The sequence below is a fragment of the Chiloscyllium plagiosum genome, chromosome 8, assembly GCF_004010195.1.
Source record: "Chiloscyllium plagiosum isolate BGI_BamShark_2017 chromosome 8, ASM401019v2, whole genome shotgun sequence".
NCBI classification, from domain to species: Eukaryota; Metazoa; Chordata; class Chondrichthyes; order Orectolobiformes; family Hemiscylliidae; genus Chiloscyllium; species Chiloscyllium plagiosum.
The window spans coordinates 10,348,556-10,374,407 of record NC_057717.1 but is presented as its reverse complement, the minus strand read 5'-3'; positions in this window follow the sequence as shown (position 1 = coordinate 10,374,407).

Below are 25,852 nucleotides of genomic sequence, written 5' to 3'. Positions count from 1 at the left end.
AACAACTTTGAAAAGTTTCAGAAGCAATTTGTTTTTTACTTCAGTGGATTTCCAACTCACACACAGTATATTAGATACCATCTCAGCAATGGCCTGTCCAGATGCAGGAAAACAACCTTAAGATCATACCCGATTCCCTTTGCAAGAAAAAAGCATCCTTCAATTTATTTACCAAATCACGTGCTGCATCTTTAGATGAACTTGTTGCGATGTATGTACCAGGACACACGAATCCCTTTGTACCACCGAATTCTACATTCTGCCTCCAGTTATATAATTTACTTTGTTTTATGCTTCCTCTAAAACAAACTTCCCATCACTGACATTGAACATTTTTTTTGTGCGTAAAGGACACACGAATCCCTTTGTACCACCGAATTCTACATTCTGCCTCCAGTTATATAATTTACTTTGTTTTATGCTTCCTCTAAAACAAACTTCCCATCACTGACATTGAACATTTTTTTTTGTGCGTAAGATTTGCTCACGACCCTGCCCTGTCTGTATCTCATTGCAGACTCTCTGCCTCCACTTCACATCTTATTGAATGATTACCCTGGTTTATGAGCAAACCGAGCTCCAATACATTCGGCCCCTTCATCCAAATCATTAACTTGGATTGTAAACTGTTCAGAAACTCACACTGATCCCTGAGGAGTTCCACTAGTTACAGCTTTCCAACCTGAAAACAAGTAATTAGCTCTACTCCATATTTCCTGGTAGCTAACCAGGGCTCCCTTAGACAATTTGCATGACATTCTGCTATACTGTGTAGTTGGTTGTCAATTTATTCCTGCGCTAAGCGGTCCTCCATTCGGGCCATGTTTTATCATATGATCAGGTGGAGTTCGTACCGTCAATGATCCTGATCCCTGAGAGTTTAAAAGATGAGCACAGAATATAGACTAACGTTTGACGGGATTGCTACCTGGTCAAAAATGCTGACTTTTAGATGCAGTAATAGAACCATTCTGCAATATCAGCCATGTGCTCAAATTTCACCAGACAGACACTGAGGTGGTGGGGAGGTTTCCTGTGAGCTTGATTAACATTCGTCCATTTAACAACACAAACAATAATCTTCATCATTTATTTCATATTTGGCTGTTTGTGCTATGTTGAAAAATTGCTGCAGTCACTACACATTAAAATAAATTATTATCTTTGAGAGGGGACCTTATAAAGGTTTATACAATCTTGAGGGGCATAGATAGGGTAAATAGATAAAGTCTTTTCCTTGGGGTAAGGGAGTCCAGAACTAGAGGGCATAGGTTTAAGGTGAGAGCGGAAAGATATAAAAGGGACCAATTTGTTCACACAGATTATGATGTGTGTTTGGAATGAGCTGCCAGAGGAAGTGATGGTGGCTGGTGTGATTACAACATTTAAAAGTAATCCAGATGGATATATGGAAAGGAATGATTCAGAGGGATATTGGCAAAATGGTGGCAAATGAGACAAAATTACTCTAGCACATCTGGTTGGCAAAGATGAGTTGGACCAAAGAGTCTGTTTCCCTGATGTATATCTCTATTACACTGTGTCCAAATCCTTCATTCTAATCCTGTGCATCTCATTATAGGGGCAGAATGATCTCCTCCTGCCTCATCGCAGTGATACTGAACTGGCTGAATGGGGTCTTCCTCTCCCATTCTAACAGCCTCAATGGGTGCAGTGAGAGAATATGGGATAGGAGCTCCAGCCGGCTGGTTAGTTTATAAAGATCCTGGCTTGTCTGTTTGCAATTGTCCTGTCTATTGTCAATAAACACTGACTTCTCTGTCTAACAAAGGTCAGTCAAGGTCAGACTTGAATATCTTCAATAACCCAGTCTTCACTGTTCTCGGAGGATGAGAATACCACAGACAACACAATCATAAGGAGATAGGCACATTCTTTTCTCAATCTTAAACAGGGGAACCTCTAAATTTAAAAGTGTATGAATCTCAGAGCAAGTCACCTTCTCTTTTATTTTAGAAATGAGGGCACAACCAATTGGAAAGATGTAGACCATCCAGCCTCTCAACCCTATCACAAGTTCCCATTGACTCTGTTCATTAAAGTATTTATCAAACTCAGCCTCCACTGCTCTCTTGGGTCAACATTTCCGATTGTGTAAACCATGAACTGGACTGCTTGGACCATCGAGTCTGATCAGCTGTTCGATCATCATTGATATGTTTCTCAACAAAATGTTCCTACCTTCTCACTGTAACCCTTGATCGCCTTATCAATCAAAATGTACCTACCTCTGACTGAAAAAAACGGAACTGTATCTGTGTCTCTGCATGATTGTAGGCGTGCAAGTGTTTCTGATTATTGACAGTAGACAGACGGTGGTGGAGGAAAGTTGTCTTTTGGACTGGAGGCCTGTGACCAGCGGCGTCCCACAGGGTGTAGCGCTGGATACATTTTTGGTTTTCATTTATATCGATGATTTAGATGAGAATTATAGAAGGCATGGTTAGCATGTTTACGGATCACACCAAAATTAGTTATTTAGTGGAAGGTGAAGCAGGTTACATAAGATTACAAACAGATCATGATTAATTGGATCAATGAATCATAGAGATGTGCAGCTCGGAAACAGAACTTTTGGTTGAACTCATTCATGCGAACCAAATGTTGTAAGTTAACTTGATTTTATTTTCCAGCATTTCTTCTATATCAATCTAAACGCTTCCAATTCATGTCCCCATCCAGATCCCTTGTAAATGTTGTAATTGTACCAGCCTCCACCACTTTTTCTGGCAGTTCATTGCATATATGCACCAGCTTCTGCGTGAAAATTGTCCCCTTCGGTCCCATTTAAAACTTGTCCATATCACCTTAATTCTATGTCCTCCAGTTGTGGAATTCCCTACCATGCAGTAAAGACCCTGACTATTCACCCTATCCATAGTCTTCATGATGTTATAAACCTCTAGAAGGTGCAAAATGTGACTCCAACAAACACGAATGGCTGTGTTTTCAGTCATCCCAGGCCTAAATTCTGAAATTCAATTCTGACAACTCTTCCTTCTCCACCACGTCACAATTCTAAAATCATTTTAATCAACTTGTTCCGTTACATTATAAAGCACCTCTGTGGGATTTCAATCTCGACTTTTGGGCTTACACTATCATCACTTGGCAACAATCCTAAAGCTGCAACATTATTCTCCTGTGTGTTTGTCCATCAGCCTGGTTTGAAATTCTGTGACATACCTCCGTGACAGGCAGGACTTGAATCTAAACCTTCTGGTCCAGAGTGAGAAACACTACCAAGCAAGTTAAGGTATTGGAATCTAACCAGAGCTCTAGCTCAACTGCATGGGCATTGAGCAATACACAAGTCTTAAACCATGCCCAGATGTTGGGTCACATTTTAAATGTCAGCTTTCAGCTCTGTGTGGATTCATTAAAATGTGGTTCACTTTTACGGTTAAAAGAATTACATTGTTTAACAGATGATAGGTACTCACCTCAAATATAGGATGTTGAGTTTATGTGCTCTGCCTTCGAGATAAACTATTAATTGTTTGGCTATGGTTTCCACCTTAAGTGGCTATTATCTGACATCTGCAATATGAGGGAAAGATATCCTGCAGACACACTCTGCACTATAAAGGATCTGGAACAGATACTTATCACTAAACACCAGAGATGTAGGAAGAGCATACTTTATGGATCAAATACACCCAACACTCTTTCCCACCTGTAACGTGTGACTGCCCTCGTCTTAAAACCACGAAATGATCCAAGGCAGCGAACAACTTGCCAGCCTTTCTACCCCAGTACTATCACTCACCGAGCTGAGGAGTGGCAGATGGAGTTTTGTTTCGATAAATACAAGTTATCAGAATTTGGTAATACAAGCAACAAGAGGACAGATACAATTCAATATCAGGCCGTTGGTAATGTTGTAGAACAGAGAGATCTAGGGGTTCTGGTATATTTCTTTGAAGTTTGCATCATGTGTAAGCAGGGTGGGTACGAAAGCGTTTGATTTGCTGGCCTTCATTGCTCAGACCTTTGACTAGAGGAGGTGTAACATTATCGTCAGGTTGTGCTGGACATTCATGAGGTCTCTACTGAAGTTCTGTTTCCAGTTCTGGCCACCCAGTCACATTGAGGGCATTATTAAACTGGAGACGGTTCCGAAAAGATTTACCAGGATGTTGCTGGGAATGAAGTGTTTAATGGCAGGTGTCCTTTCCTTAGGGTGGTGGATTTCAAGACTAGGGTATGATTTTAAGATGAGAAGAGTAGGTTTTACAGAAGACATCGTGTCATAGAGCTGTCCATCATGGAAACAGACCTTTCTATCCAACTCGTCCCTACTGACCAGATGTCCTACAGTAATATAGTTCCATTTGCTATAATTTGACCAATATCCTCCTAAACGCTTAGTATTCATGTTCCCATCCAGAGGCCTTTTGAATGTTGTAATTGCCCCAGCCTCCATAACTTCCTCTGGCTGCTCGTTACATACACAGCACTCTCTCTTTGAAAACGTTGCCCCTTAGATAACTTTTAGTTAGTTCACCTCTCACCTTCAACCTCTGCCTTTTAGCTTTGGAACGTGCTATCCTGCGGAAAAAAAGATCTTAGCTATTCACACTATTCATTCCACGAATGACTTTATAATCCTCTAAGATCATATCTACATCGCTGGTGTTCCGGGAGAATAACACTGGCCTACTCAGCCTCTCCATAAATCGCAAAGCCTCCAACCCTTGCAACACCTTTGTAAATCTTTTCTGAATCCTTCCAGTTTTCACACATCCTTCCTCTATGAGCAAGACGGCAATTGCATGAAGTATTCAAAATGGCCTAACCAATATCCTGTACAGCCGCAATATGATCTTCCAAATCCTATATTCAATGCACTGACGAACAAACGCAAGCATATCAAATATCTTCTTCACTATCTTATATACCTGCGACTCCAATTTCAAAGTATTATGAACCTGCACTCCAAGGTCTCTTTGTTTCGCAACACTTCCTGGGGACTTAACATTAAATGTATAAGTCAAGCCTTGATTTTCCTTTCCGAAATGCAGCATCTCACCTTTACATAAAATAAAGTCCATCTTTCACTCCTCAGGTCATTGGCCCATCTGATCAAGATCCTCTTTTAATCCGAGGTGACTTTCCTCTTTGTCCACTGCACCTCCAATTTTGCTGTCATCTATGAACGTACTAACCATTCCACCTATTTTCACATCCTATTTATTTATATAAATGGTGAACCTAGCACCAATCTTTGTGGCACTCCACTGGTCGCAAGTCTCCAGTCTGTAAAACAATCCTCCACCATCACCCTCTGCCTTCTGCATTCGAGCTGTTCTGTATACAAATGGCTCGTTCTCCATGCATTCCGTGAGATCTAACCTTGCTAACCAGTTTCCCATGGGGCACCTTGTCAGACGCATTACAGAAATCCAAACAGATCACGTCTACCACTCTGCGCTCATCAATCCACTTTGTTAGTTCAACAAAACAAAAATTATGTTTCTGAGACATGATTTCCCATGCAGAACACCATGTTAACTGTTCCTAATCAGTCCTTGCCTTTCAAAATGCATGTACATCCTCTCCCTCAGGATTCCCTCCAACAACTTGCCCACCTCCGATGTCAGGTTCATTGGTCTATTGTTCCCTGGCTTTTCCTTACCAGTTTGTTTAATAATATCATCTCGTATCTTCCAGCACCTTACCTGTGGCTATTGATGATAAGAACATGTCATCACGATTCCTAGCAATAACTTCCCGAACTTCCCACAGAGTTCTTGTATATACTTGATCAGGATCCATTTTTATTACACATCACTTGTTTCGTAAATGGAGTTAACGTCCTGAGAAATGATGGATGTGGGTAAAGTCACAACATTTAGAAGACTTTTTAAAGTCAAAGAATACGAGAAAGTTTGGAAATATATGGTCCAAGCCAAGGAACGTGGGCCTAGTCGAGTTTCAGGTTATCGTTAGCATTGAGTTTATGGGCAAACCCTCTGTATAACTCTATGACACCATGTGTGTTTGTGCCCAAGTTTCTATCTGCATATTTCTGTCTGCGCTTGTCCATTTGTGTGTGACTATCTGTGTCTCAGTGTGCATCTATTTCTCTGTGCATGTCATGTGTGCTCCTGCATTAATGTGTGTATATATGTTTGTAACTCTCTCTCTGGATCTCTGAGCAATGGGAACTCTTTTGTTTTGGGGTGAATCATTGAAATTGGGTTCAAAGCCTCTCTCCCTCCCTCCCTTTCCTTCTGACTGTCCCACTTTTGTTTAAAGTGATACAATGCCACACTCTGCTGGTCTGCTTTCAAACTTTTCAATCCTTTATCACACATAAGATTATATGGAGGAGTAAGTTACTAAACATTGCATTCTACAGGAAGAGTGTGTGCGCGTGTGTCAATGTATGTCTGCCTCTGTGTGTGCATGTCTGCGTGTCTGCGTTTGTGTGTGTCGGTGTGTACATGTGTCTGTGTATCTCTGTGTGCCTGTGTGATAATATGTGTTTGTTTTGTGTGTGTGTGCGAGTGTCTGTGTGTATCTGTGATTCTGCATGTGTGTGAGGACTGTGGGCGTCTGTGTGCAGGGGGTTTGTAAGGATGTTTTCCATGTGTCAATGTGTGTGTGCCTCTGTATGTGTGCGTGTGTATGTGCATATCAGTGTGTATCTGTGTGTCTGTGTGTGATTGTGTCTGTGTGTGTTTCTTTGTGCACGTATGTACGTACATGTGTTTTTTGCGTGTCTGCATGTGTGTTAGTTGTGTGTCTGGCTGAGTGTGTCTGTCCGTGTATGAGCATACGTGTGCAATTGTGGGGAGTTTGGGAGTCTCTGTGTGTTAGTGTGCATGTTTGTTTGAGTGTGTATGTCTGTCTATCTATGCGTGTGTCTGTGTGTGAGTGTATGCGTGTGCGTGTGGGAATATGTGTGTCTCTGTGTGTGTTAAAATGTGTTCATGTTTGATTGAGTATACCTGGCTGTATGTGTCTGTGTGTGAGTGTATGCGTGTGTGTGTGGGCAGTGTGGGTGTCTCTGTGTGGGGAGAGTGTATATTTTCGTGTGTGGATAGCATGGCTGTCTTTGTGTTTGTATGTGTGTGTGTCTGTGTGTGTTTCTGTGTCTGTGTGTGCGTATGTGTCTGTGTCAAAGAGTGTGGTGCTGGAAAAGCACAGAATTTCAGAGAGCATCCAAGGAGCAGGAAAGTTGTAATTTCGAGCATAGTCCCATCATTAGTAATGAGGCTTGTGGACCAAGTGGGCTGAACGATAAATAGGCGGGGGTGTTGCTTGGGTAAGGTAACTGGGAAGGCGACAATTAAATGAAGGTGGGGTGAAGGTAATAGGTCGGAGCAGAGGGTGAAGTGGATAGTTGGAATGAAGATGGACAGTAGTAGGGTTTTAAAGGGACGTGCCGAGTTGGAAGTTTGGATCTGGGATAAGTTGGGGTGTGGGGGGAATGAAGAAACGGGTGAAATCTGTGGTTGTGTGTGTTTTGCGGGTGTGTGTGTGTGTCTGCGTGAGTCCATGCGTATGTGTGCGTGAAGGTATATATGTCTGCATGAGTGTAAGCATGTGTGTGCGTGTTTGTGTGTGTCATGGGTGTGTGTATGTCTCTTTGTGTCTGTGCGGCTCTCTGCGTCTGGGTGTGTGTGTCGGGTGTGTGTCTGTATGTAAGCTTGTGTGTTGGGTGGCTATGTGTATGTGTATCTGTGTGTGAGTGTCTGCGTGCAGCTGTATATGTCTTGTATACGTGTCTGTGCGAGCGCGCGTTTGTAGTGTGTGTGTAAGTGTGTGTGTGGGGGTGGCTATGAGTATTGTGTATCTGTGCGTGATTGTCTATGTGCAGCTCTATGTGTGTACATGTCTGTGTGTGTGCGTGTTTGTAGTGCGTGTTTGTGCGTATATGTGTGTTGACGGTGCTCTCAGTTTGGATGGTGCTGTGAGCTGATACACTCCCTCTGAGCTTCCTAAACTAACTCCCTATGATTTTCGCCCTACATTACCACCTGTACAGAGGTGTGGGGAGATCAGCAGAGACTGACAGCAACAGAAAGCTCAGCAAGCCTGGCAGCATCTGTGGATAGAAATGAAAGTTAATGTTTTGGGTTGAGTACCCCTTCCTCAGAAACCCATGCCAGGGGGATAGTTCATCACATTAACACCACAGACACTGCCAGACTCGCCCCACACTGATGCACACAGGATAAACACACACGAACACAGAGACATAGAGACACTCACTCATACACTGACACTAATACAAACATGGAGTGTCTCAGTATTTCTATTGCTCCGGTAACTTTGTCAATATATCACTTGCTCTCTGGTGTGTGTCAGTTTTTTCAGTCTGTTCTTGGGGAGTGTGTTCGCATTGTGCTTGTTCACACTTGTGAGTGAGTCAGTATTTATGTGTGGAGTGTGATTGTAGGACAATTTCAATGCTTGCAGAAACCAAACCTGGAAGAATTGTAAAGTGTGTGGAGGACAGTGTGGAACTCCAAAAGGGCAGTGACAAATTGGTGTAGTGTTCAGTATTATGGCAGATGAGCATCAATGCAGAGCAGTGTGAGATGATGCACTTTGGTAGGAATAACATGGACAGACAATATAAAACATCTGTACTGTTTTAAAAGGGCTGCAGGAGCACAGGATGCTGGATGCATATGAGGACGGATTTTTGTTAATGGCAGGGCAAATTAGGGGAGCAGTAAATGTCTCAGATTATTTTCAGTATCTGAGCTTTTTACAGGAGGAGGTGACGATGTGATGTAATCCCACTCTCCTGCCCACCGAGACGGTGGGGTTTCCATTTGTACCAGCTCGACACAAAAGAGAGTTGGCATCAGGGCCACGGCTTCTAAGTTTTGCCGTGGGAAACCGAACTGCCAGTGGGTTTAAAGTGAGAATTGCTTTTCACTAAACATTGCTCCTTACTCGGTTGGTGGGACATGGATGTTTCAGACTCTCCACAAGGGGCATCCCAGTCCTCTCCGACTCGTACCAGGGTCCTCCCCATGTGGCAGTAGTGGGGGGGGGGGGGGAGCTGAGGTAGCGGATATCGGGCACTCCACCACGCGACTTGACCCTTTCTGTCCTTTTCCAGGCTGTTTCTCCCGAAATGGGACAAAGGGAGGGAGGGAGGGAGGGAGGTTGCCGTGTTCCAGGCTGTTTCTCCCGAAATGGGACAAAGGGAGGGAGGGAGGGAGGGAAGGTTGCCGTGGGTGGACTGCTCTTAGTGCTGGTGTAGGTGTGGTAGGGGAAATGGTGAGGTGTCAGGAGAGAGTCAGTCCATAGTGTTATGTCCATGCTGTTTTCTTAGTGTGGGTGGGGAAGTGGAGGGAAATTGTGTGTGAGAGAGAGGGGGAGAGAAGGTGCAATAGTGAGAGTGGTGGTGCATGAGCCTAGTTCGGTGGTTGGTGCTATAACAAATATACAGTAAGTGTGAGGGAGCAGAGAGAATACAGTGACCCTTATTCTGACTGAGCGGGGAAGGTTATTGATGCTTGTCCTGTATTGCTGGACATTTCCTCAGACCGCAGATACTGCACTGATCTGGGTGGTGAGCTCGGACCGTGCTCAGTGGGTCTGGTGGTGTTTTTTCCTCTGGGAAGAGAATGGTCCACTTCTAACTAAGAAAGCTCAATCGTGTGCCCATTGGTCTTTTGAAGCTGGCACCAGTGTCAGAGATCACGGAGTTTCTAGGGGCATCCAAGCGATGGTGAGTACCTCTAGCTATGATGGGTGGGAGAATCGGGCTGGTACTGAATAAGAAGAACACCATGAGATGGGGGGGGTGGGGGTAGGTAATGAGGTGAGTTTAACAAGGTAGCACCAGGAAACTTGCTCAGCTTCGTACAGACGATCCCTCTGTCGCACTCAATGAAAATGGCACTGAGACAAATTATTGTTAGATTCAGCCCAGTGAGTCATAGATTCTGTTGAAACCACTGACAGTCACAAAGCTGCAGTTGCTTGTCCAATGCTCTCCATCACAGAGAAGGACATAAACTTGACCTACACCTGGGAAATAAGTTAGGGCAGGAGATTGAGTTACCAGTGGGGAAACACTTTGGAACAAGTAATTATAATTCTATTAGTTTTAAAACAGAGATGAATACGGATGAAATGGGTCTAAAAGATAATGTTTTAATTTGTAGGAAGGCCAATTTGATGATATTAGGCAAGAACTTGAATAGGGTAAATGGATAAAGTATTTTCCCTGGGGTCCGAGAGTCCAGAACTAGAGGGTATAGATTTAGGGTGAGAGTGGAAAGATATAAAAGTGACCTAAGGGACAATATTTTCACACAGAAGGGTGGTACGTGTATGGAATGAGCTGCCAGAGCAAGTGGTAGAGGCTGGTACAATTGCAACATTTAAGAGGCACTTGGATGGGTACATGAATCGGAGGGGTTTGGAGGGATATGGGCCGGATGCTAGTAGGTGGAATTATATTGGGTTGGGATATCTAGGCGGCATGGACGAGTTGGACAGAAGGGTCTGTTTCCATGCTGTACATTTCTATGACTCTATGACTCTAACTTCCAAACTGGATTGGAATAGATATTCACAGATAAGGGGCCTGCTGAGAAAAGGGAAGCCTTCAAAAATAAGATGTCAGGAGCCCACAGACAGTATGCCCCTGTTAGGGTGAAGGGTAAGGCCGGTAGGTGTAAGGAATGCTGGCGGACTGGAGAAATTGATGACCTTTTCACGGATAAGAGGGACGCATATGTCATGTAGAGATATCAGGAGTCGATGTTTTTACAGTATTCATTCATGGGATGAGAGTATAACTGGTTTAACTGCATTTATTACTAATTGCCCAGAGGGCAGTTAACAGTTAACCATATTGTTGTGGGTCTGGAGTCACATGTAACCTAGACCAGGTAAGGTTGGCTGTTTGCTTCCTTCAAGGGCATCAGCGAACTAGTTGGGTTTTTCAAACAATCAAAAATAGATGTATCATCGTCATCAGCCTCTGAATTCCAGATTTAAAATGACTGTCGAGAAGAGTCTATCGCCAGTAGGAGTACACTTAAAAGGGAAATCCGGAGGCCATAAATGCGGCATGAGATAGCTTTGACAAATAGGGTTAAGCAGAATTCAAAGGGACTGTACAAATACATTAAGGACGAAAGAGTAACTTGGGAGAGTTTTGGGCCACGTACAGATGACCAAGATGCCGATGTGCAGAACCCCAGGAGATAGAGGCGATACTAAACAAGCACCTTGCATCAGTATTTACTGTGCAGAAAGATATGGAAGCTAAAGAACTTCGGAATAAACAGTGACATCTTGAAAAGTGTCTGTATTACAGAGGAAGAAATGCTGGAGTTCGTAAAGCCTGTAAAAATGGAAAAGTCCCCAGGACCTGATCAGGTGTACCCTAGAACGCTGTGGGAAGCTAGGGAAGGGATTGCTGGGCCGCATGCTGAGATATTTGTGTCATTGATTGTCACAGGTGAGGTGCCAGAACATAGGAGGTTTGATAACGTGATGTCATTACTTTAAAAAATTTAAGAAGGGTGGTAAGGAAAAGCCGGTGAGCCTGACGTCAGTGATGGGCAAGTTGTTGGTGTGGATTATGAGTCACAAGGTTTTCATGTATTTTGAATGGCAAGGATTGATACGGGATGGTCAACGTAGCTTTAAGCATAGGAAATCGTGTCTCACTAAATTGACTGAGAGCTTTTGAAGAACTGACTAAGTGGATTCATTGAGGCAGAGGTGCTCATTGCCGATATAGACTTCAGTAAGGCATTTGACAACTTTCTGCATGGTAGACTGGTTAACAAGGTTAGTTCACATGGAATGCAGGGAAAACTCGCCACGTGGATACAAAATTGTCTCGAAGGTAGGAGATAGAGGGTGGTGATGGAGGATTGCTTTTCGAACTGGAGGGTTGTAACCAGTGGTGTGCGACAAGTATCAATGCTGGGTCCACTGTTTTTCATTATTTATATAGATCAATTGGATGTGACCACAGCAGCAATAGTTGGTTAGTTTGCAAATGACACCAAAACTGATGTTGTAGTGGACAGCACAGAAGGTTTACGTCAGAGTACAATGAGATCTTGATCAGGCGGGCTAATCGGCTGAGGAGCAGCGAATGGTGTTTAGTCTAGATAAATGTGAGGCACTGCATTTTGGAAATGCAATTCAGGGCATGATGTATACACTTAATGGTAAGTGTTGCTGAACAAAAACTCTTGGAGTGTTGGTTCAAAATTCCTTGAAAGTTGTGTTACAGTTCGACATAATACTGTAGAAGCCACTTGGTATGATTGCCTTTCTTGGTCAGTGCTTTGGCTATATGAATTGGGAGGCCATGTTGCTGCTGTAGAGCACATTATTTCGGTTCTTTTGGAGTATTGTATTCAATTCTGGTCTACCTCCTATCAGAAAGATATTGTGAAACTTGAAGGGAGTCAGAGAAGATTTACAAGTATATTGCCAGGATTTGAGCTAGAGGGAGAGGGTGAGTAGGTTGGGATGATTTTTCTTGGAGTATGAGAGGCATATATGGGGTGAATAGCCAGGATCTTTTTCGCAAAACTAGAAGGCATGGATTTCAGGTGAGACCCAAGGACCAACCTTTATAACACAGAATGGTGCATGTGTGGAATGAGCTGCGAGTGGAGGTGGTGGAGGCTGTTATGATTAAAACATTTGGATGATTACACGAAGAGGAAGGGTTTACATTACATGAAGAAGGGCTTATGCCCGAAACGTCGATTCTCCTGTTCCCTGGATGCTGCCTGACCTGCTGCGCTTTTCCAGCAACACATTTCCAGCTCTGATCTCCAGCATCTGCAGACCTCACTTTCTCCTTTTACATTATTATTGGCCAAATGCTGGCAAATGGGACTAGTTTAATTTGTGATATCCCATCGGCATGGACGAGTTAGACTGAAGGGTCTGTTTCTGCGCTGTACATCTCCGAGAGTCTATGATTCTGTCTGACCTCACACCAATATCCCATTAATTCACTATTGTCGGAAATACTAGCCTTTGTTCTTGATGCTATTGAAATATCTTCACTTCAGCATTTTGAAACCTGCGAACACATCCTTCCACAACACTGACACTCAGTCTCTCTCCGTCCGTCTATTTCCCAAATACCCCCCATTTGTTAGTGTTTAAACTGTTGGTAATTAAAGTGAGCATCAGCTTCCAACATTAAGCAGCTTAGAAACAATGTTCAAAAAGCATAGTGTGTATTTTATTTGACTTCCCGGTGACCTGCCCTGTGCTCCATGTTGGATAGTGGAGTTTCAGCAGCTTTGATGCACACCTTTCTAAGTTACTCTTCGCCTATCAATTGAACGCCTGTGTTAATCACTCTCTACTGATCATGTGGTCAGTAATACAAGGAATCCCTTCCGCTGTTACTGATCCAGACCAGGCTTCTCACTAGCACTTGAGTGACATTTGACTTAATTCCAGTTTTGGAACGTTAGTGGAAAAGCTGGGGAAGGTTTCCTGGAGTCAGTGTTTCAAGCTGCTGTGGAAATTGAGGAAGACCAGATGCTTTGGTGACCCACTCTGAATGAGTCATGATGACTGTAGTGACAGCATCTAGATCTGCAACATGACCATGAAAAGGAGCAGAGACTGCAGAGAGGGGAATCTCTTCAAAATGGAATGAGGAAATCAGATCAAAGAATAACTGCCTCCTATCCCAGTGTCCCAGTCTCAAGCAGTTGACTGACTGCCTCCTGTTCCTGTAACCCAGTCTCGAGAAGTTGAATGACTGCCTCCTGTTCCTGTGTTCCAGTCTCCTCCTGCTGCTCCTGAGTAACAGGCTCCAATACCTGTGTGCTCTCCACCTGCTGCTCCTGAGTAACAGGCTCCAATACCTGTGTGCTCTCCTCCTGCTGCTCCTGGGTAACAGGCTCCAATACCTGTGTGCCCTCCTCCTGCTGCTCCTGAGTAACAGACTCCAATATCTGCGTGCTCTCCTCCAACTGGCCTGAGTAACAGGCTCCAATATTTGTGTGCTCTCCTCCTGCTGCCCCTGAGTAACAGGCTTCAATAGCTGTATGCTCTCCACCTGCTAGTCCTGAGTAACAGACTCCAATATCTGCGTGCTCTCCTCCAGCTGGCCCGAGTAACAGGCTTCAATACCTGTGTGCTCTCCACATGCTGCTCCTGAGTAACAGGTTTCAATAGCTGTGTGCTCACCACCTGCTGCTCCTGAGTAACTGGCTCCAATACCTGTGTGTCCTCCTCCTGCTACTCCTGAGTTACAGGCTCCAATAGATGTTTGCTGTTCTCCTGCTGCTCCTGGGTAACAGGCTCCAATAGTTGTGTGCCCTCCTCCTCCTGCTCCTGAGTAACAGACTCCAATATCTGCGTGGTCTCCTCCAGCTGGCCCGAGTAACAGGCTCCAATAGCTGTGAACTCTTCTCCTGCTTCTCCTTAGTAAAAGGCTCCAATAGTTGTGTTCTCTCCTCCTGCTGCTCCTGAGTAACAGGCTCCAATAGCTGTGTGCTCTCCTCATGCTGCTCCTGAGTAACAGGCTCCAATAGCTGTGTGCTCTCCACACGCTGCTCCTGAGTAACAGGCTCCAATAGCTGTGTGCCCTCCTCCTGCTACTCCTGAGTAACAGGCTCCAAAAGCTGTGTGCTCTCCTCCTGCTGCTCCTCAATAACAGTCTCCAATAGCTGCGTGCTCTCCCTCTGCTGCTCCTGAGTAACATGTTCCAATAGCTGTGTGCCCTCCTGCTGATGCTCCTGAGTAACAGGCTCCAATAGCTGTGTACTCTCCTCCTGCTTCTCCTGAGTAACAGGCTCCAATAGCTGTGTGCCCTCCACCTGCTGCTACTGAGTTACAGGCTCCAGTAGCTGTGTGCCCTCCTCCTGCTACTCCTGAGTAACAGGCTCCAATAGCTGCGTGCTCTCCTCCTTCTGGACCCGAGTAACAGGGTCCAATAGTTGTGTGCTCTCCTCCTGTTGCCCTTGAGTAACAGGCATCAATAGCTGTGTGCACTCCACCTGCTAGTCCTGAGTGACAGACTCCAATACCTGTGTGCTCTCCACCTGCTGCCGCGAGTAACAGACTCCAATAGGTGTGTGCTCTCCAACTGCTGTTCCTGAGTAACAGCCTCCAATAGCTGTGTGCCCTCCACATGCTGCTCCTGAATAACAGGTTTCAATAGCTGTGTGCTCTCCACCTGCTGCTCCGGAGTAACAGGCTCCAATACCTGTGTGCTCTCCACCTGCTGCTCCTGAGTAACAGGCTCCAATGCCTGTGTGCCCTCCTCCTGCTACTCCTGAGTTACAGGCTCCAATAGGTGTTTGCTGTCCTCCTGCTGTTCCTGAGTAACAGGCTCCGATAGCTGTGTGCTCTCCACCTGCTGCTCCTGAGTAACAGGTTTCAATAGCTGTGTGCTCTCCACCTGCTGCTCCTGAGTAACAGGCTCCGATAGCTGTGTGCTCTCCACCTGCTGCTCCTGAGTAACAGGCTCCAATAGCTGTGTGCTCTCCACATGCTGCTCCTGAGTAACAGGCTCCGATAGCTGTGTGCTCTCTACCTGCTGCTCCTGAGTAACAGGCTCCGATAGCTGTGTGCTCTCCACCTGCTGCTCCTGAGTAACTGGCTCCAATACCTGTGTGCTCTCCTCTTGCTGCTCCTGAGTAACAGGCTCCAATAGCTGTGTGCTCTCCGCCTGCTTCTCCTGAGTAACAGGCTCCAATAGCTGTGTGCTCCTCTCCTGCTACTCCTGAGTAACATGCTCCAATAGCTTTTAGCCCTCCACCTGCTGCCACTGAGTTACAGGCTCCAATAGCTGCATGCCCTCCTCCTGCTACTCCTGAGTAACAGGCTCCAATAGCTGTGTGCCCTCCTCCTGCGGCTCCTGAATAACAGGCTCCAATAGCTCTGTGCTCTCCTGCTGCTCCTGTGTAATGAGACTGAAATTGCTGCTCAGGAACCGGGAGAAACAATTGTGACCCCTAAAGGTCTATGTCTTCCTATGTCTCTATAGCAGGCACTTGGGGTCACAATTGTTTCTCCCTGTTCCTGAGCAGCAATTTCAATGCGCTGAATGTTGCCTCAAGGTTGTGAAATAGTTTGATGCCAGGGCATTTCAAACTACGAGCAGCATTACTCAAGTAATCGATGGACTTACCTACCAGGCATTTGATGCATCTGGTCTGTTATTCTATCCCTGTCTGCTTTTATAAACAGGGTGGAACATATACAACCCTGCAATGTTCCAGCAATATTCCTACATACAAGGAAGAACGATTAAAAAGATTGAAAAATTTATGATCTATCCCTCGGCAACCGTCATCCAATCAATCCAGACTGAGTAAATGTTCCCTTTTATCGGGATGTGTAAAATGATTTAAGGAACTGGTTAACTGAACCTGTTCGTTTGGTGGCTGTGATTAATGTCAGTCTCCATAGATTGTACATTTCCCAGTGGAGGGTTTACACATTTTAATGATAAAATGGGCACCATTCAATGTGTTATCCCATAGTATGAGTGGGTGTATCACCAACAACACTAACAGGGATCAGCAGCTGCAGAGACAGGGGAATGGGAGATCTGAATCTGAGAACATTAGACTGGTATGTAGCAACAATGGACAGGAGTTTATCCTATTATGTATGGATTCTTTCTACATATCGTTTGTTGACATTACCATGGCAGATCGAATGTGCACTTTACATTATTCAATATTTTTATTATCCTACCCTAGCTATTGTTGGTGTACTTGGTAAGTTTCACTGTCCATTTATTATTTGCATTAATCATGTGTGACTGTATTATTGTTATTTTCATTTACTCTACTCTGTAAACATTCACTCTCCAAACCACCGCGAACAACAACTGTGAACTTGTTCATTCTTTCTCTCCTTCTTTCATTCTGGCACTGAGCCTTGTCGGTTGACCTACTCAGTTTCAGCTATGAACCACAATTTTAGATTAGATTACTTGCAGTGTGGAAACAGGCCCTTCGGCCCAACAAGTCCATACCGACCCGCCGAAGCGTAACCCACCCATACCCCTACATTTACCCCATTACCTAACACTATGGGCAATTTAGCATGGCCAATTCGCCTGACCTGCACATCTTTAGAGTGTGGGAGGAAACCGGAGCACCCGGAGGAAACCCACGCTTAGAACAATAGATTAGATTAGATTAGAAAATTCCTGACCCAATTTGTGGGCGGCACAGTGGTTAGCACTGCTGCCTTACAGCGCCTCAGGCGACTGGCTGTGTGGAGTCTGCACGTTCTCCCCATATTTGCGTGGGTTTCCTCCAGGTGCTCCGTTTTCCTCCCACAGTCCAAAGATGTGCAAGGTCAGGTGAATTGGCCATGATAATTGCCCGTAGTGTTAGGTAAGGGGTAAATGTAGGGGTATGGGTGGGTTGTGCTTCGGCAGGGCGGTGTGGACTTGTTGGGCCGAAGGGCCTGTTACCACACTGCAAGTAATCTAATCTAAATTCAATGTTTAAATATTGAAAGCTTAGAGGTCACTGTCTTCTGTTCTAGATTACAAACACCATTTCGTTCCTCTGACTTCATTCCATCCCTGGCCATTATCTGAGGCTGAATCAGACGAGGCACAACTATGGTGATCCCTTTGGGCATGAACTGATTCCTGACCCATATCTTATTTGTAATAGAAGTAGAACATAGAACAGTACAGCCCACGATGTTGTGCCGACCACTGATCCTCATGTATGCACCTTCAAATTTCTGTGATCATATGCATGTCGAGTAGTCTCTTAAATGTCCCCAATAACCTCGCTTCCATAACTGCTGCTGACAAGGCATTCCATGCTCTCACAACTCTCTGTGTAAAGAACCAGCCTCTGACATCCGCTCTAAACTTTCCTCTAACCAGCTTAAAACTATGATCCCTCGTGTCAGCCATTTCTGCACTGGGAAATAGTCTCTGGCGGTCAACTCTATCTATGCCTCTCCTTGTCTTCAATACCTCAATTAGGTCCCCTCTCCTCCTCCTGTTCTCCAATGAAAAAAAGTCCGAGCTCAGTCAACCTCTCTTCATAAGATAAGCACTCCAGTCCAGACAGCATCCTGGTCAACCTCCTCTGAACCCTCTCCAAAGCATCCACATCTTTCCTATAAAAAGGCGACCAGAACTGGAAGCAGTATTCCAAGTGCGGTCTAACCAAAGTTTTCTAGAGCTGCAACAAGTTCTCATGACTCTTAAACTCTATCCCCCTGTTAATGAAAGCCAAAACACCATATGCTTTCTTAACAACCCTGTCCACTTAGGTGGCCATTTAAGGGATCTATGTATCTGCACACCCAGATTCCACTGTTCCTCCATACTGCCAAGAATCATATCCTTAATCCTGGAATCAGCTTTCAAATTCGATCTTCCAAAATGCATCACCTCGCATTGATCCAGGTTGAACTCCATCTGCCACCTCTCAGCCCATCTCTGCATCCTGTCAATATCCCGCTGCAGCCTCCAACAGCCCTTTATACTTTCAACGACACCTCCAACCTTTGTGTCGTCTTCAACCTTGCTGATCCATTCTTCAATCCTCTCATCCAAGTCATTATTAAAAATTACAAACAGTAGAGGCCCAAGGACAGAGCCCTGTGTAACACTACTCACCACTGACTTCCAGGCTGAATATTTTCCTTCTACTACCACATGCTGTCTTCTGTTGGCAAGCCAATTCTGTATCCATACAGCTACGTTCCCCTGTACCCCATTCCCCTTGACCTTCTGAATGAGCCTACCTTGATAAACCTTATCAAAACCTTGCTTAAGTCCATATACACCACATCCACAGCTCGACCCTGATCAAATTTTCTAGTCACATCGTCAAATAACTCGATAAGGTTTGACCTACCCCTCACAAAGCCAGGTTGACTGCATTTAATCAAGTCATGCTCTTCCAGATTGTCATAAATCCTATCCCTCAGAATCCTTTCTGACACCTTGCAGACCACAGGCGTCTGTAATTGCCGGGGATTTTCCTATTTCCTTGCTTGAAGAGAGGAATTACATTTGTCTCCCTCCAGTCCTCAGGTACGACTCCAGTAGAGAGCGAGGATGCAATGATCTTCGCAAGTAGCGAAGCATTTGCATTTCTCGTTTCCCAATGCAGCCGAGGACAAATATGGTCCGGGCCTGGCGACTTGTCAATCTTAATGTTTGACAAAATGTTCAGCACATCAGCTTCCTCTATCTCTATCCATTCCAGCATGCACACCTGCTTTTCAAAGGTTTCATTCACTACAAAGTTCATTTCTTTCGTAAAGACAGAAGCAAAACACTCATTCAGGACTTCCGTTACCTCCTCAGACTCCACACACAAGTTCCCTATGCTATCCCTGATCGGTCATACTCTTTCTTTGACCATTCTCTTATTCCTCACGTAAGTGTAAAATGCAGTTTTATTCTCCATAATCCGTTTTGCCAAGCCTTTTTCGTGCCCCCTCCTGGCCCTTCTCACAGCGTCTTTTAGCTAATTCTTCGCCTGCCTGTAATCCTCTAGAGCTGAGTTTGACCCTAGCTTCCTCCACCTTATGTAAGCTGCCTTCTTTCTTTTGACGGAAAGCTCCTCCACTCTCGTCATCCAAGGTTCCTTTATGTTACCCCTTCTTGCCTGTCTCAGAGGAGCATATTTATGCATCACTCGCAACAACTCTTCCTTATACAGTCTCCACATGTCTATAGTGCCCTTTCCATGGAACAATTGCATGTCCATGTTTCCTAACTCATGTCTAATCGCATCATATTTCCTCTTTCCCAATTAAATATCCTCCCATTTTGCCTAATCCACTCCTTCTCCATGGCTATGTAGAATGTACGGCAGTTATGGTCACTATCACCAAAATGCAATCCAACCACAAGATCTGATACCTGCCCTGGCTCGTTTCTGAGCACTAAATCTAGAGTGACCTTTCCCCTCGTCGGGGGCTTAACATTTCCTGAACATATGTCACTGGCTTGTTATATCTGCTATTTGAACCCTGAGCTATGAAATGTAGTCTTCCTGATCCCAATAATCTTTTGCTGACACTCCCAAATTCAAACCTGCAAATCTGGGTCAATATTCCATGGCTCGGTTCTCACCTCACGCCAAAATCCTCTCACTTCTGTGAGGATCGATTTATATTATTGCTGGGTCTGGTAATGCCTTTAATTTAAGATATTGAAGCACATCGTTTCCTCTGTCTGTGGCACAATCCTTAGTGTCTCTATATTGACCTCCTGAACCCTTGTCAGTTGTTCTCATTTAAACTGATTTCCTCCATGTGTGTTCTCTCTCAAACAACAATTTTCATATTTATTGCCACCAAAACACACAAACACACACACACACAAAAAAAATATCTTGCCTTATATTGATGCATGGGTTGCAAATCTTCCCATCTAAAACATTTCTGTCGTGCAAGTATAGGAGCAATATACTGGCAAAGGTTTGCAATGGTCCTCTTGCTGGAAAGGTAGCCCAATTTATGGAGTACTGCACTAGCATGGTCCGCACAGCTCTCCATTCTGGTTGGTACCTTGTCCCAGCTTATGGTGTCAGGGTTGGTTCTGTCAGGCAGATTCAGATTTTGATGTAACGAAGCATTTCAACTGATCTGCTAATGTTTTCATTTGATGTTCTCATTTTTGTGATTGGACCCATCATTGTCTCACTTCTCCAGTTACTCTCACTCCCCTGTCTCCTTTTCCATATTTTCACAACATGTTATCAGTTAATTAATTGTTTGTTTTTCTGTATCGTTCCCTGGTGTTTTATTTTTGGCTTCTGAGTGTATCGAATGCTGGAATTGTGAAGCTCTGAAACGATGAAATAGTGTGTATTGGGCTGTTGTTCATTTCCTGGTGTGTCCCATGCGCTTATCCATGTTGGACAGGAGGCTCCAGTAGCTTTGAGAGACGTGCGTGTCCACTGAAAGCCTGTGGTTGTCGCTCTCAGCTGACCGTGCAGTCAGTAACACGAGAGAATCCCTCGACTATCATTATAAAGGACCAGGCATCTAACTTGTAACTGAGGAGCTTCTGACTGTCTCCTGTTATTGAAACCTTAGTGGATGGGCTGGGGATGGTTTGCAGGAGGTCGTGCTGTGAGCCGCCTCTCACCTTCAGAGAGACCTGATGATTTGGTGACCCACATCTGGATGGAGCATAAGGACTGAAGTCACAGCATTTGGGTCTGTAACATGAACAACAAAAAATGAGCAGAGATTCAGAGAAGGAAAACTCTGAAACCACGGAGTGAGTGTGTGGGGAAAAGAATCTGCCAAATCAGTCTGTGTCTTAATGTAAGTAGACACCCAATCTCGCTTTCCCCCGACATACACCGACGCACCTCTCCCTCTCCTTCCCATGCACACTCACACTCCCCCTCTCTCACATGCATATCCACGCACTCCCCTCTTTCATACGAATAAATCATATTTTGTCAACAATATACAATTCATATACAGTCCGTCAATGCGGTATTTTATAAACTCATACTTTGGAAATAAAATCAGTCTGATTCCAGGAGAAGACAACGATAGACTCGAAACAAGACCTCACGCCTCAATAACATAGTCTGTCCGGAGGAGTCCCTTCCTTTACGTCGTTAATACCTTAAGTTATCTCCAGGCAGTGACTTGATATAAATTCTCAGGTTTGCATATTAATCAATCAAAACCCGCATCTCCATTCTAACTGATAAAAGGTTTGGGTGACATCTACGATGTGTTAAATTCATGTGCATGATCTGTACAATCCTCTGATCTTTTCCTTATAAATTATATGTCTAAGGTCTTCTGGTCTCACTAACATCTGATGAAGGAACAGTGGGACCAAACCTTGTGTTTTTCAAAATAACATTGCTGGACTATAACCTGGTATCTTGCCATTTCTGACGTTGTCCAACCCAGTCCAAACCAACACCTCCTTATCATGGCTTTTATTTGTTCGCGCCTCTCCAACAAAATACATTTACCTTATCCCATTTGCTTTTGTTTTGCATATTAATCTTTTTGAGGCAGGTTATGCAATGACTTCTGGAAGTCCAGAAATAAGACATCTATTAGATCGCCTTAATCACCTTGTTTGTCATATATTTTTGATAACGTCGGTCAAAAAATTCAAACCTGATTTATCCTTCAGTAAATCATGTTGACTGCGATGGATTGAGGTTTGATTTGAACATTTCCTGTTATTAATTCCTTAATTACTGGTTCTAACAAATTGTCTTCCATTCCCAATAGTTTGTTCATCCCTTTTCATTCCCTGGTGAAGTTGGCTGTTCGAAGTTCTTCCCTTTCTATAGCCTCAACATTCCCTTTCAATTCACAAGGTTGTAAATGATCTGCTCCAAATGCTGTGTAGGACGCATGAGTGGCTGAATGGACTCATTATGTTCCTGCATTAGACACTTGATGGGCTGAATGTCTTCCTGGTGTTCCTACATTATAGTCTCGATGGACTGAATATCCTCCCGGTATTCCTTCATTATCTTCTCGATGGCTTGCATGTCTTGCTCCTGTTCCTGACCAAGCCGCTCAAAGGTTTCAATATCCTGCTTCTGTTGCTCAGTGACAGGTTTAGGGACTTACGGAATCCCCCTGTTGTTAAGTCACATTTCTAGGGCTGAATTGCGCAGGCATGTTGTGTTGCCCACAGTGGGTAGCTCAGTAGTTAGCACTGCTGCATCACAGAGATTCAGGTTCAATTTCAGTCTCGAGTCACTGTCTCACATTCTCCCTGTGCCTGCAAGGGTTTCTATAGAGTACTCCAGTTTCCTCCCAGTCCCAGGATGTGCACGTAAGGTGCATTAGTCAAAGAAAATGCCAGGTTACAGAGATTGGGTTGGGGGGCGGGGGGAATAGTGGGATTTAAATGTGATGGTCTTCGGAGGATTAGTGTACTGTCGATGGGTCAAATGGCCTGCTTCCACATTGTAGGAATTCTACGTTTAACACCGTCATTGCACAAATCAGTTGAGGGAATAATCTCTGAGTTAATTCCAATTTCCCCAGTGAAGAGATTAATTCTGTACAAACTACTCCATATGTGATCTCACCGAGATCCTGTACATCAGCAGCAGCTCTTCACAAGCCTGCTGTAAGGTTCCCATCCAGGTTAGAGCAGTCTCAGCTGTTTGGGGGAACCACAGCATTGTTGAAAGATCATTGTCCTTCTTCATTCCAACAGCATAACGGGAGATCTGATGAAAATGTCATAATGACACTTGAGACAAATGGCTAAGATGTGGTGAGATGACATCAATGTTGAGATATGCCTCTCCAAACATCTCCCCTGAATCTGCCATTAATCTCCCCAGAGGCCACGTCACTCAGATTCCACAGAATCTGGTAAGGTCGATCACAGAAACAGCAAGCAGAAGCAAACATTTATGGGAGTGAAATCTCAAAGTCAAAATTGTGATACAAATACTGTTTATATTACAAAACAGGAAATTACATATCCAAGTTTGTGGGTACTACAACAAAAATGGACAGCTTCAAGTTACACCTGAACAGTGTTAACTCAAGTGAATTTTAATGCTGTGGAAATGGATTTCATGAGGGTGTGTGAGATGGGTTGCTTTAACAGTATGTTTAGCACCGAGCTAGATTTCAGACTGTTTTGAAATTGGTATTGTGTAATCAGAAGGTAGTACTTATTGTAGAGAACAGAAAAAAAAATGACAGGGAAACTAACCAGTTACTTAGTATCTGTCTTCATGGAGGAAATACCAAGTGATCATGGGACTTGTGTAACTAAACGCTAAAATCATCCATATCAGTGATGATGAGGTAGTATTTGAAAACATATGTGGATTGAGGATTGATAAATCTGACAGACCCGATTAAATTCATACTGAAATTTCAGAGATAGCAGCAGTGCACAGATTGATTGCATTGAGGATCATTGTATTTTTCCATGTCCAATTTGGAAGATCATGAATGCATTCCAAGGATTTAAGAAAGGAAGAGGAGGGAGAGTGGAGACCTACAGAGCAGCTAACCTGTTATCCACAGTAGGGAATCTGTTGAAATTTATTGTAAATAATCTGATCTTGGACACTTAGAGAACAATAGCAAACGTCAAGAGAATGATTCTAGATTTCTGAAAGAGTAGTCAAAATTTGCAAACTTTTTGCTTGAAGATAACCCTTGTGAATGCAAACAATGGAAAACCAGTGAATATGGTATAGTTGGACACTCAGGAGGATTTTCAAGAACTCATGCAATAAGTTAACAGAGAAAAAAAAGTGTATTGGGCGAAACATATGCAAATTGAGCAAGGTAAAATTTAGGTTTGATTTTTTTAAAGAGAATCAGTATATAGGCGGTGGAGAGCTCCATGCTCTCTCTCCACGGACTGACTTACTGTGATATCTTCCACGCTGGTTTCAGTACAGATTGAATCTTCTACAGTAATTTATTCTGACCAGAAGTAAAGACATTCTGCACGAGTTACACAGAGTGTTGGTGAGACGTTACCTGGAGTATTGTACACAGATCTGATGTCCTTTTCTAATTAAACTTTCTGACAGAACAGAGTGTATGTTCCTGTGATTGCATGGTGTGAACATGAATTGGTGGGTTTCTGAAGAGATTATTAACAAGAGTTAAAAGTGTGAACTGTCAAAGGAAAAGGTAAGAGAAAACAAGTGCAACTTTGTTAGAGTCTGAACCCAGAGAATACAGCATTACAGCAGGGAAGTGACAGAACTATGAAGCAAACACATTAGTTCTGTCTTCACAAAAGCAAGAAAAACCAAAGAAGTCAAATCTTCTCAGCAAGACTGGGAAGCCTTAGTCTCAAGAGATAAAGACTGAGATTAATAAATAATTGCATTGGGAGAAATTATTGGGACTTAAACTATAGTTGCACTCAGCATACAGACCGAAGGTAAGAAGATAAAATCCAATACCAGAGTACTGTGCTTAAACAGAGGAGAATACAATAGGATGAGGGAGGAGTTGGCTAAAGTGGGCCGGAAGCAAAGACTTAAAGTTGGAACCGTTGATGGACACTGGCTGGCTTTCGATGCAATTTTTCCAAGTGCTCAGCAACAGTAGAGAACGGGGAAATGGAAGGACTATAGGAAATGGGTAATCCGTTGTGGATGTCTCAGGAAATAAGGGAAGCTATCAAATAACTGGCATAAATAATGACAAAGACTATTGGGAAACTAAAAGATTTGGAAAAATATCAACGTCAAAAGAAAGCAACAAAAAAACTATCAAAAAAAACATACGATAGATTATGAGAGTAAACTACCTCAGAATATAAAGACAGCTATCAAAAGATTCTACAAATATATTGAAAAAACTAGTGGCTAAGGTAAGCAATTGTCCTTTTGAAGGAGGGAAGTGCGATTCAGTAATGGGGTATGATGAAATGGCCGAGGGTTTGAGCACATATTTTGTCGATCTTGTCTGTGAAATACATTAGTAACATGCCAATAATTGTCAAAGCGATGAAGATAGGTGAGGACCTGGAAACAATCATTCCCCTGAAAGAGATAGTGTTGAGCAAGCTAATGGAACTAAAGATACATACGTCTCCTGGCTCTGATGGAATGCGTCACAATTTACTAACAGAGGTAGTGGGAGAAATAGTAAACGCATTTGTGGATTTTTTTCTAAATTCATTGGACTCTGGTGTAGTTCCAGCAGATTGGAAAATAGGAAATCAGACACGATTGTTTAAAAAGGGATGTAGACAAAGGTGGGGAACTATAGACCAGTTAGCCATTAAGTGTAGTGGGGAAAATACTTCAATGTGTAATCAAGGAAGAACTAGCAATGCATCTCGACAGGAATCGTCCCATTGCGCTGACACAGAATCAGTTCATGAAAGGAAAGTCCTGCTGAACTA